The sequence below is a fragment of the Acanthochromis polyacanthus genome, chromosome 23, assembly GCF_021347895.1.
Source record: "Acanthochromis polyacanthus isolate Apoly-LR-REF ecotype Palm Island chromosome 23, KAUST_Apoly_ChrSc, whole genome shotgun sequence".
Classification (NCBI taxonomy): domain Eukaryota; kingdom Metazoa; phylum Chordata; class Actinopteri; family Pomacentridae; genus Acanthochromis; species Acanthochromis polyacanthus.
In genome coordinates, this window is record NC_067135.1 from 14,512,145 (window position 1) to 14,523,548 (window position 11,404).

Sequence of the window (11,404 nt, forward strand, 5' to 3'; positions counted from 1 at the left end):
AAAGGGATGAAATGATGCTGAACTTGGAGCTAAAAGAGAGAGAAATTGAGGAGCTGAAAGAAAGAACCGATGAGCAACAACTGAAGCTGCTCGACCTTGAGCGCGCCAGTGTTGAAATCGAACATGAGAGAAAGCAGAGAGACGACGCCATTAGAGTGAAGAAACAAGAATGGAAGAAGGAATTAGAGAAATTGGAGGGAACTACAGAGCTGCTCAAGAAGGAGAAAGCTGAGTGTATTGAAAAACTTGATTCTTTAAAGGAAGAAATGAAACAAACTAAAATACACTATGATGATTCACTTGAGAGGAAAGCACAAGAAAAAAAACTGGAGATGGCAGAGATGGAGGAAAAACTAAGAGGGATAATGGAAACAAAATTGCTTGAAAAAGAAGAAGAGGTGGAGGAGCTGAGAAAGAAAGCCTCAGAGGAAAAACAGAAAACCCTCGATAAAATAAAACAACATGAAGAAGATATGGAGAGTAAATTTGAACAGCTGAAAACAAAGCACGAAAAAGAGATGGAGAGAAAAACGCAGGACAAAGAAACTGAGATTAAAAACATTCAACTGCAGCATCAGGAAGTGCTGGCCAGGAAAATAGGTGAAATGGAAAAACTAAAGGTTCAACAGCAACAAGAATTTGAGAAAAAGTTGAGAGAAAAAGCAAACGATATAGAAAAGCTCAAACAACGGCACGACGATGAAATGAGGGACGCACAGCGAGAAAAACAAAGACAGATTGCAGAGCTGAAAGAGCAGTTTACTGAAGAAAATAAGGAACATGTACAAGCAAAAAACAAAGAGATAGCAGAGATAGAACAAAAGCATATTGCTCAAATGGAGGCAAGAATGCTTGAAAATGAAAAAGACAAGGAGGCTATTCATCTAAAGCACAAAAAAGACACAGAACAACAGATGCAAGAGAAAGACAAAGAGGTAGAGGCATTGAAACTGCGGCATCAGGAAGAGATGGCGGTAAAAATGAATGAAATGGTAAAACGGATGGAGGCACAGAGAGCTGAACACGAGGGGGAAATTACTACAAAAGTGAAACAAAAGCAGGAGGATGTAGAAAGGATGCAACAACAGTACTCTGAAAAATTGAGGGACATGGAGAAAGAGAGACAAAGAGAGACAGAGGAGCTGAAACAACAGCTCGCAAATGAAATAGAGAAACAATTGCAAGAAAGACAAAGAGAGATAAGAGACTTAGAACAAAAGTATGCCGCCCAGGTGGAAGACATGAAGTTAGAAAACATGAAAGAGAAGGAAATGATGAATCAAAATCATGAAAAGGGCATGTTGCAAAAGCTGCAAGAGAAAGACAGACGGACAGAGGAGGTAAGATGCCAACTCAGGAGTGAAATCGAAGAAAGTGAAAAGGAAAAAGAAAGATGCAGGAAGGAGATGGAGCAAACAGTGGAGGAAAAGGACAACGAGATTCAGGAGATGAAACTGAACATTAAAGAAATGAAGGAGAGACTGCAAGAAAAGGAAGAGAAAGAAAAAGAAAATTCAAAACACAAGAACGCAATGGAGCAACAAGTGAAAGTAAAGGAAAGGGAAATTGAGGAATTGGAATCAAACGCCAAAGAAATGACGGAAAAACTGCAAAAGGAAGAAGTCGATCATTTAAAAAACAAGGAAGACATGGAGGAAAGACTGGAGGAAAGAGGGAGAGAAGTAGCAGTGATGAAAGAGCGTTTAAAAGAGCTTGAGAAACAACTGCAGCAAAGCGAAGAGGAAAAAGAAAGATTCTTAAGTCACAAGAGACAGATGGAGCAATCCTTAACCGAAAACAACAGAACGATAGAAAAGTTAAAGCAGCACATAAATGATATCGATGAAATCCTGCAAAGAAAAGAAGAAGAGAGAGGGGAAATTATTCTAAGCCAAAAGAAAGAGGCAGAGCAGCAACTGCAAGACAGAGAAAGAGAGATGGAGGAGATCAAGCAACAGCTTTTAAATGACATGGAGAGACAACTGAAAGAAAAGGAAACCGAGGTTGAAAGCATCAAGCAGCAGGCCGACTCCAGAGAGGCAAGATGGAGGGAAGAGCAGAAGAAGAAAGAGGAGAAAGAGGCAAGTGAGATGAAGAAGCTGCAGGAAATCATTGACGAGAAAACAAAAGACATAACGCAAGCGCATTGTCTTCTTGCACAGAGAGACGGTGAGATCGATGAGGTGCAAAAGACATGTGCAGCCTACTTAAAAGAAATGGAAGAGCTGAAAGAAAGCAATGAAAACAAAGCCTCCAGTATCACTGAGATGCAGCAACGTCATACAGAGCAGGAGAGGAAAAAAGATGAGGAAATGGTAGAAAAGCTACAGGAGAAAGAAGAAGAGCTCGGACACCTGCAGCAAAAAGACGCCGAAAACGAGAAGGAGATCGTCCAGCTGAGGCTAACAATCGAGCAAACGAAGTCAGAGCTGAAGGGGCTCACCAGTAAGATGGAAAAGGAGATGACGAGCATGATTCAGGAATATGAAAACGAGATTGCGAGAAAAAACGAGAACTTGGAATCAATTGCAAAGGAGAAGGAAAGCACGATAAGTCGCTTGGAGCAAGAGAAGCAGCAAAGCATTTTGGAAGCCACTGAGAAATACGAGGAAAGTCGAAAGAGAGTTGAGGAGCTGCAGGAGCAAAATGAGAAGATGAGAAAAGAGGCAGAGAATCTCAGAATTAAATGTGAGGAGGTGAAGGAGGAGAGTGAAGAAGAAGTTAGGAAACATCTCAAGGGATGTGAAGAGAAAGTGAAGAGCATCGAGGCTGAAATCCAAACTATTATGAAAGAGCGGGATGTGGAGTTGAAGGCATTAAAGGAGGCCAACAACAAACTACAAGACGAGATAGAAATAATGAAGGAAAAGCAAGGTGAGAGTGAGAAGCAGGCGAAAGAGCTGAGAGAGCATTTTGAGAAACAGCTGATGCAGAAAGAAAGCGACCAGAGAATGAGGGAAGAGGAGAATTTCTTAACAAGAGAACAAGTTCTGAGTAGAAATGAAGAGGAGCTGAACAGAAGAGGACATGAACTCGATGCAAAACAGGAAGAACTTCTTGGAAAAGAGATAAAGCTGGAAGGTAAGGAAGAAGAACTCAGAAAACTGGAAGCGAGTCTAGAGAGAAGACAAAAAGAGCAAGAGGAGAAAGACAAACATGACCAACTTGAAGTGAATTTGAGGGAGCAGAACATCGAGAAAAAAGAAAGAGAGCTAGAGAGCTTACTTAAAGCTCTGGAGGGCAAACAGAGGGAGCTCAGCTGTCATGGTCAAGATCTGCAGAAGAAGGTGAAAGGACTGAAGGATCAAGGGAAGGAGCTGAAAGATAAGGAGCACCTCCTAAAAAATGAAGAACAGGAGTTGCTGAACTGGAAGTCGGAGCTGCAGATACAAAACGAGCATGTGAACTCTACAACACAGCAGCTGGATGAGATGGGAAGAGATCTGGGTTTGCTGAAGGAGGAACTTCACAACAAGGAGAAAAATCTGAAGGAATCACTTCAAAAATTGAGCAAATGGGAGCAGAATCTTAAAGAACGAGAGGGAGAGCTGCGCAAAAGGCAGCAAAGAGGTTTAGAGAATGGACAACACGTGGCTGACGATAGCGTGTTTGAGAGGGATTCTTTTGATCTCACGGCTGCTGTTGAGAGCTCTGAAGACAACTCGCCTTTAATGTACCAAGAAGTCAGTGAGTTAAGAGAAAAGGGAAGAGGAAAAGAGTCAGATAAAGAAGAAAGCACAAATTACAGGGAGGATCAGAGGCTGAAAACAGCATTGTCAGATACAGAGAGCAGCAATAACTGTCACCTTGAAACACTAAAAGAAATGACGGATGGAAAGGAAGGGTTGAGAGGAAGGAGGACAAAAGTGGAAAGTGCAAAGGTTATCAGCGATTTCAAGTTGGTATCTCTGAGTCCAGGAACATCAAACAACAAAGGCTCTCCTGGGTCGGACCTGAGAGTGGTGGTTCTTGGGGAGGCCTGGTCTTCTCGCTCCCCAGCTGGAGTCACCATGTTGGGCGGAGAAGTGTCCAAATTCGACGGATCTACCTTCAGACCTTGGAGAGGAGAGATAGCCGGACGACGTCTCGCTGTGGCCGAACCACTCGGTCTGAGGTGGCGAGACGGACCCGATCCCACAAACACGTCTCAACGGAAAAGCATTCTGGACAGCTCTTCCTGGTGTCACCCAGGTCCTCACATCATCTTCCTGCTCGTACCCACCTTCTTGACCTGCACGCAGAAGTACAGACGAGCCATTGAGGAACACATGAGTTTGCTCGGGGAAGAGGTTTGGCAACACACACTGGTGCTGTTCACATGGGGGGAAATTTTAGGGGAAAGCGCAGAGCAGCATATCCTGAGGAACGGAGAACTGATGGGGCTTGTGGAGAGATGTGGGGGAAGGTATCATGTGTTAAACAGCAAGAACAACAACTCCATGATCGAAGGATTATTTGAAAAGATAGATGACATAGCTGTTCTGAATAGAAGGGAGCAATTTTTGTTGTAAAACTGTAATGAAAATGAATGAATTTATCATGCAAAACTGTGTTTGTTCTTATTATGTGGATATATTTGATTAAATTTAACTAGAATTGAAAAAAATCTTGCATATTATTTTGTTAGCACACATTTACATTCATTTTGAAATTGGAAATTACTCTTGGTATCACTGCTACATTAAACAAAGGCCTCAACTGGGCATTCATATTGCGTATTTTACACATATCATGGGCTTTTATTGTGAAATCCTGATCTGAAAGCAGTCAAACAACAGTAGCAGGGCAAAAAGTTCACTAAAATGTAGTGGAAACACACACAGTTAACATCTTACTGACCAAATAATTCATAAATATTCACAATTTATACATTACTCTCAATGATCATATGTAATTCTGCAAAAGCTGTATATCCAGCATGATTTTTCAGACAAACCTTAACTGACCTGCACCATCACATCTCATAAGACTTTCATGTTTTCTCCACAAGATGGGGACCTTGTGTCAGTGTAGAGATTCTCTCTGAACACCAAAGTAATCAGCGTTGCAAGTCACAAATGCTAAAGAGTAGATGGTGAAAGCATAGTGGAGCTAGTCAGATATTTTTTTTAACCATGTTTTACCATTTTTCTGTGTAAATGGCTACTTTTAAAAGGAAGAGTACACAAAGCCTGACGAGCAGGCCTGTGCTCCGTCTTGACTGGAGGCATTTCAGGAGAACCAAACCGTCTCGCAATTATAACCCCAGGGAGCCTCCCGCACGCTGAGAGGACTCCTGCTTTGACAAGTAAATTATGACTCTTGATGAGAGTAGTACGGCTTTCTCAGAATGCAATTTTTGACAGCCAGGAAAAATGCGGCTTGATACATACAACAACTTCCATCATCCGCGGAGCCAGATGCAGCATCCAAAAACACTCGTGTGCAATCATCAGGCTAATAATTATGGAGAGTGAGTGCTGGTCTGTATCTAACATGGCAGCAATGTTTTTTTAATCTGTCCATTCAATGTGAGCTGCCTTTAGAGGCGAGATGAGAGGGTGTTGTGTCAAGATGGATCTCTGCTTCTTTGATCATCTCTGCAGGGTGGGACTGTTTTCAAAGCGTCTGGGGAGAAATTAAGAAGAAAAAAAAGTTGCCAAATTGCAGCCGATGCAGACATAATTTTCATAATGATTCACAGATATCAGGTATCCAAGACATACTCTGCCCTGATATCCTATAAGCAATGCTTGTTTTCATTTTTAAATCCTTCCATTTATCATATATCATTTAGAATATCGCAGCTTGTGATTTCTTGATTGTAAGCTCAGATTGATTAGATGGTTGTCTGCGATATATATATATATGTATATATAAACTACCCTCAATATGGTTTAATTTTGAATACTTTACGTAGATTTTGAGTTGACCTGGGCAGCTCTGCAAGACAAAAGCTAAATAGATTCATACAGATAGAGATGGAGGACAATTACAGTCCATAGGAAAAGCTTGGACCCTTAAAGCCCTGCAGGGAGGCGATCTGGTGCCTCTGTTCTGCTGTTGGGGGAATTTTGTTCACTTGGTTTAGGTTCACTTTTCCCCTTAGAGGAGTGGTCACTGCAACACAAAGTTGTTCTGGATGATCACATTTATCCTATGATGAAACACTTCTGTCCTGACCAGAGCAGTGTCATCCAGGATGACAACACTTCCAAATACAAGGCATGAGGAGTCACCGAGTGGTTTGACGAGTACGAAAATGATGTGAATCATATGCTGTGGGCTTCACAGTCACCAAATCTCACCCCAGCTGGACACCCACAGCAGATTTTTGGCTGACGTGTTAGATAACGCTTATCAAAACACCAAATGAGGGAATGTCTTTTGAAAGAATGGCGTTCGTCCAGCCCATAGAGTTCAGAGATTGGGATAATCAATGCTAATGAACACTGAAACTGTTCTGGTGGCACCTAGAGGCCCAACACTTTGGACTGCAAGCTGCAGTCTTGTATTTTTTTTTGCTCAAACACAGCCATGAATGTGTCATTTTCTCACTAATCTCTCAGCAAGTAAGCAAATAAAGCATACTTCATGTAGCATTTCCCCAAATGTGGCAATTTCACATATCTGATGTCGGAACAAAAAACTACTGAATATGTGGGTGTTTCTTTTCATGTTTTAAGTTGTTTTTCAGACTTCTCTGCACACATTCCTGAACCTGACTGAGATAAAGTGATGATCTAAAAGTTAAGGACCATAAAAGTACAAGCTTGCAAAATGTGTTTTTCAGGTGAACTATGATCCCCAAAGCCGTCATGCTCTTTCTTCTTTCCATCCAAGGCCATTCAGGAAACAAAAATCATCCCTATATCTGTGAGTTCAAAGGTGAATTCTTGTTCCACATCAGCATTGTCACACTGAATGGTGCAAACAGTGGCTGATGAAACCACTCTTGGGCACTCATTTCGGTTTTAGCCGGCATTAGTTCAGATTAAGGCAACATGGTAACCCTAATTTATCTTTATTTGGAGCTTTTTAAGGTTCTGAATGAGGCTTTTTGGGAAATATGGATGGGGCCACATTTACATGCGCCACAATAGACAGGAACAGCACAGTCAATCATGTCTACAAATGTTGGAAACAAAATTACCGGGCTGTGTTAAAACAGAAGTTAATGGTTTGGCTGATTTCTATTAAGGACTGTGCACTCTCATTTGAATAATGGTCTTTCCAACACTGTTTTTTCTTCTCAGTACTTGACCCAGGACGGAAATAAATGTGATTCCGCTTTAACACCTCCATTAATATTCAAGTGGCTTTAATATGCCAGGTTTAATACGGACTCACAGTAATTAGCACGGCAGTCTGTTGCTAGTTTATGATAAACTAGGTTGTGATTGTGCATTTTGTGGTGGAAGTATCACTACAGAAAAAAATATAATACACAAAGTAAAGAACACCAGAGGAGATATTATTAAAAGCTATTATTTTTGCTCCGTGCCAGCTAATCTCAACAAAAAAAATATGATTTTCTTGCATGTGAGTTGGCATTTTGGTACTTTTTAATCAAGTTTTGCTCTGAATTAACCTGTTTATTTTTGCAACATGTTAATTTAAACCTCATTTCTTGTTCCTTTGTGGTTATCGACATAAGCAAAGTCTTAAACTTTGTGAATCCCTTTGTTGTTATTCCTTTTATGAGGGATTTTCAAGCAGTAAAATGAATTCATGTTATCCAATTCTACTAATAATTTATAGATTAGTTATAAGCCATTTCAATCTTCTCATTCACAGCTTGCAACTAATCATGAAAGCATCAGAAATCACCAATTAATTATTAATAAATCGATTAGTTACACTTGACAAAAGGCGTGTTATTAAAAAATGGCACTCATAGACTTTCTAGGTGAAAATTATTTGGATTTCACAAAATATTTTGATGCATTAATCTTATTGCTTTCTTTTTCTGGTAGATCTGAGTAGTCAACAAACTACAGGTGACACCCAGGTAGGTATTCGCATGATCTTGGTTGCAAAGGTCAGCGCTGGTCCCTCGAGGGCAAGGATTTATATTGAACCTGATGCTCCATGAGGACATTCAGGTCTGGCCTCGCCGTGCCCAAGTCCACCACCTCCACCACCTCCCGGGGGACACATTTAGATAACGTTAGCCTTTCAGAATTAGAAGTACCGCTTCAACCAGTTACATAAATCACCCATGATCCCACACAGGCCCTCTGGAGTCTATACCCAAAATAGTTTCAGTGTGAGGGAGGGCCAAAAAAGCACAAAATGTTCCTACTGCGCTAAAGAGGTGGCCAGATGTCTGAGAGAGCAGACACGGAAACTTCAGCTGATCCTTAAACAAGAGTACTCGTTTATGAATTGTTCATATTTTAACTGTGCATTTGGAAGGTGGCGGTGGATAAGAATTGCGGGTTTTGTTACGATTATACACATCAATTATCAGGAAAAGTGTTTTGGGAAAACAAAGTCTGTACCCAAAGGAAGAGATGTCCATAAAACACGAACAGATGAACGATGAAGCTGATTTTAAAATCACGTCATGATATGTGAAATAAGGTGATACTGCAGGTTTTTTATAGATGCTATAAAGTATTTATATGCTAAAGAAAATTCATTAATAGAAGTTTGTACAGAGCCTTTTAAAAAACTAGAAAAGATTGACGATTTGTTCCATGCTTTTGGCAGGTTTCTGGCTCTGTGTATTTAACTTCTTCTCCTGAAGAGGGAGGAGAGAGAGGGAAAGGAAGAGGAGACGATGCTGAAAATGATGAATCCCCCTCTGGACTGCATCCTTTACGACTGAGTGCGTCCAGTGGGCCAGAGCCAGGTCCTGGAATCTAGCTAATGAGACACACCCCCGAGGCCTCGGTGCTGTCCTATTGGCTGAGAGCCTGGCGGCAGCTAAGACGATTGGCCGATTGAGTCCGGTGCAAGCAGCTGTCAGAGAGTGTTGCAAGTCAAACTCAGACAGTATTCATATCCAGTGTGGCACACAGTAAAGAAGCTGAATGAGTCCAGTGAAATGTATACTGCAAACCTTTAAAAACAGTTTAAAACTACAGGTTGAATCCAAACTTGGAGGTTTTGTTTTTATCTGTAAGTTTAATCTTAAGCCCGTTATAGCCTTTTAATATTTCTTCTTTATTTGGAGAAACTGCATGCACTGCAAACTCTATAACTCTGTGTCTGTAAGTCACGTTTTCTTCAAGGCCCCTTTGAACACTGCGAGACATTATCCAGATACGATGAGTTACTTCCGCCTCCTGTAAAAGAAAAAAGATATATCTAGATTTTATTTATTCAGTGAGATATCTGAAGAGGGCCTTTGACAATGAAAGCGACAGTATGTATCTTGCAGCATGAATAAAACATTGTATTTTTTACTATGTGCTAAAGGCAGAAGCTCTCATGTGGAATGTCCTACAAATATTTTTAGCAGCACTTTGAGATAAGCTGCCCTCAACATGATCTGGACATTCGGTGCAAAGAGGAACATTGTCCTGTGCCTTGACCGCTGTTGAAAATGTTGTACATAATCGGGAAATTACTTGAAATGCTTCGACACATACCCAAACAAGACCGAGGGGGGGCAATGCAAGTTCAAGACATTAGAAATGCACTACAGAGGAGGATGTAAAAAAGCCTAACCTGCTGTTCCTCCCTCCCATCTTTGACATTGAGCTTCTCTGTCTCAGTGGCCTCCTCGGAGCTGTGAGCCGGGTTCAGGGGACGGTCAGGATGCAAGATGAGGGGATTATGAACATTTCTGGTCCTAAGTGAGCGTCCCCTGATCGGCTCATGGTGGCAGATGCCTGAAGGTCGATGAATGGCAGGAAAAAATTCAGTAGGAGGCGGACGGGGGAGAAGAATATAGTTGTAACCAAGAGGGAAAATCAAAACCGGTACTTCAGGCTGACAATGTGGGTTGAAAGCACGATGGATTGTAAGAAAGCAGACTCCTGGGCACATACATGTCAAAAAGCCCCTAGGTATCCTACATAGGAGCAAGATGCAGCTCTTTAAAGTCACTTTATGGCCTTTGTGCATTGTCTTGTAGCCATTGTGTTGTCAGTTTGAGTGTCTTTGCAGTTATTTGGTGTCTCGTTGTGGCCATCGGCATTGCAGATCTGTTGTTACTTAAATTTTGCGTTACTTTTCTGCTCCTCTGTGCTCTTTTGGCACCTACTGGAAGTAATATTGCACCACTGCATTTCTTTCCAGTAATTTTGTGTCTCTTTAGCCTTTTTGGCTCATTTTATGGTTGTCAAGAATTAAATTTGACTTTCCAACACTAGACATTAAGAGTCACTTCAAAACTGAGTCCCCAGACCCCTTTGGGCTCCTGGGTTTGTTCCCAGCAGTGCTGTTCAGTCACACAGCTTTGGTAGAAAAAGATAAGGGTGGAACAGGGAGCAGAGTTTAGACCTGGGGTCAGACAGACAGAGTTGTGCTCTGCATTTTAATCCACACAATCAGAGCAACATGTCTTTAAGTCAAATCTATTACCACTCCTGTGTCAGCTCCTCTCTCCCTTCTCGGCCCCCGTTTTCCACGTCTCTCCCTTCCTTTTCTCGCTCTCCTCTGTTTCATAGTTTGTCAATTTGCATCACTTCACGCTCCGTGTTTGCTTTGCCCCTTTAATCGTCCGGCCGAGGCTCTGTCCTCATTTGGAGGATCATAGAGTCAGTGTGTACCACCGCATTCGCCTCATTAATCAAAGCTGGATCACGTAATAACAGATGTGATGTTGCCTGAACGGCCAGAGGCTGGGGTCAAAAGTTCACAGGAGTCGAGCGCACTCTAGCGGCGAGCGAGCCAAGTCCCATCTGTGCAGTGTGTGCTCAATACGCCACATGTTTCGCTCATTATTAAATGCATGTGGATGTATACATTGTACAGATGCATGCATGCGTGACGGTACAGCATTGGGCAACATTTATTTTGGCGGATTTGCGTCATGGTGCAATGCTTGGTCTGTAGTTCCTTTTTTTCTGCTCTTTACGCCGTCTGTTCATGTGCACTGACACACACACACACACACACACACACTATATAGGGATGTACACCCAAACATACACACTAAAGGCATAATCCAGCAGATCTTTGAATGACTTGTTTACACTTTAAAAGAATGAGTATAAAAGACTTATACGACATATTGGCAAGGAATTACAAGGCCGTGTAAACTTATTAGGGTACACACGTTTGTGGGGATATATTTGTCAGGACTTTCATTGACCTCATGAATCCTACACCCGCTAAAGAACCTTAAAGAACAGAGTTAAGTGCCTAATCCCAACCTACATGCTGACCATAAACTAAACCCAAGTTTAATCTTAACCCTAAAGCCATATCTTAACCCTCAAGCTGCCTTTTGAACGAGTGTGTCTGCATG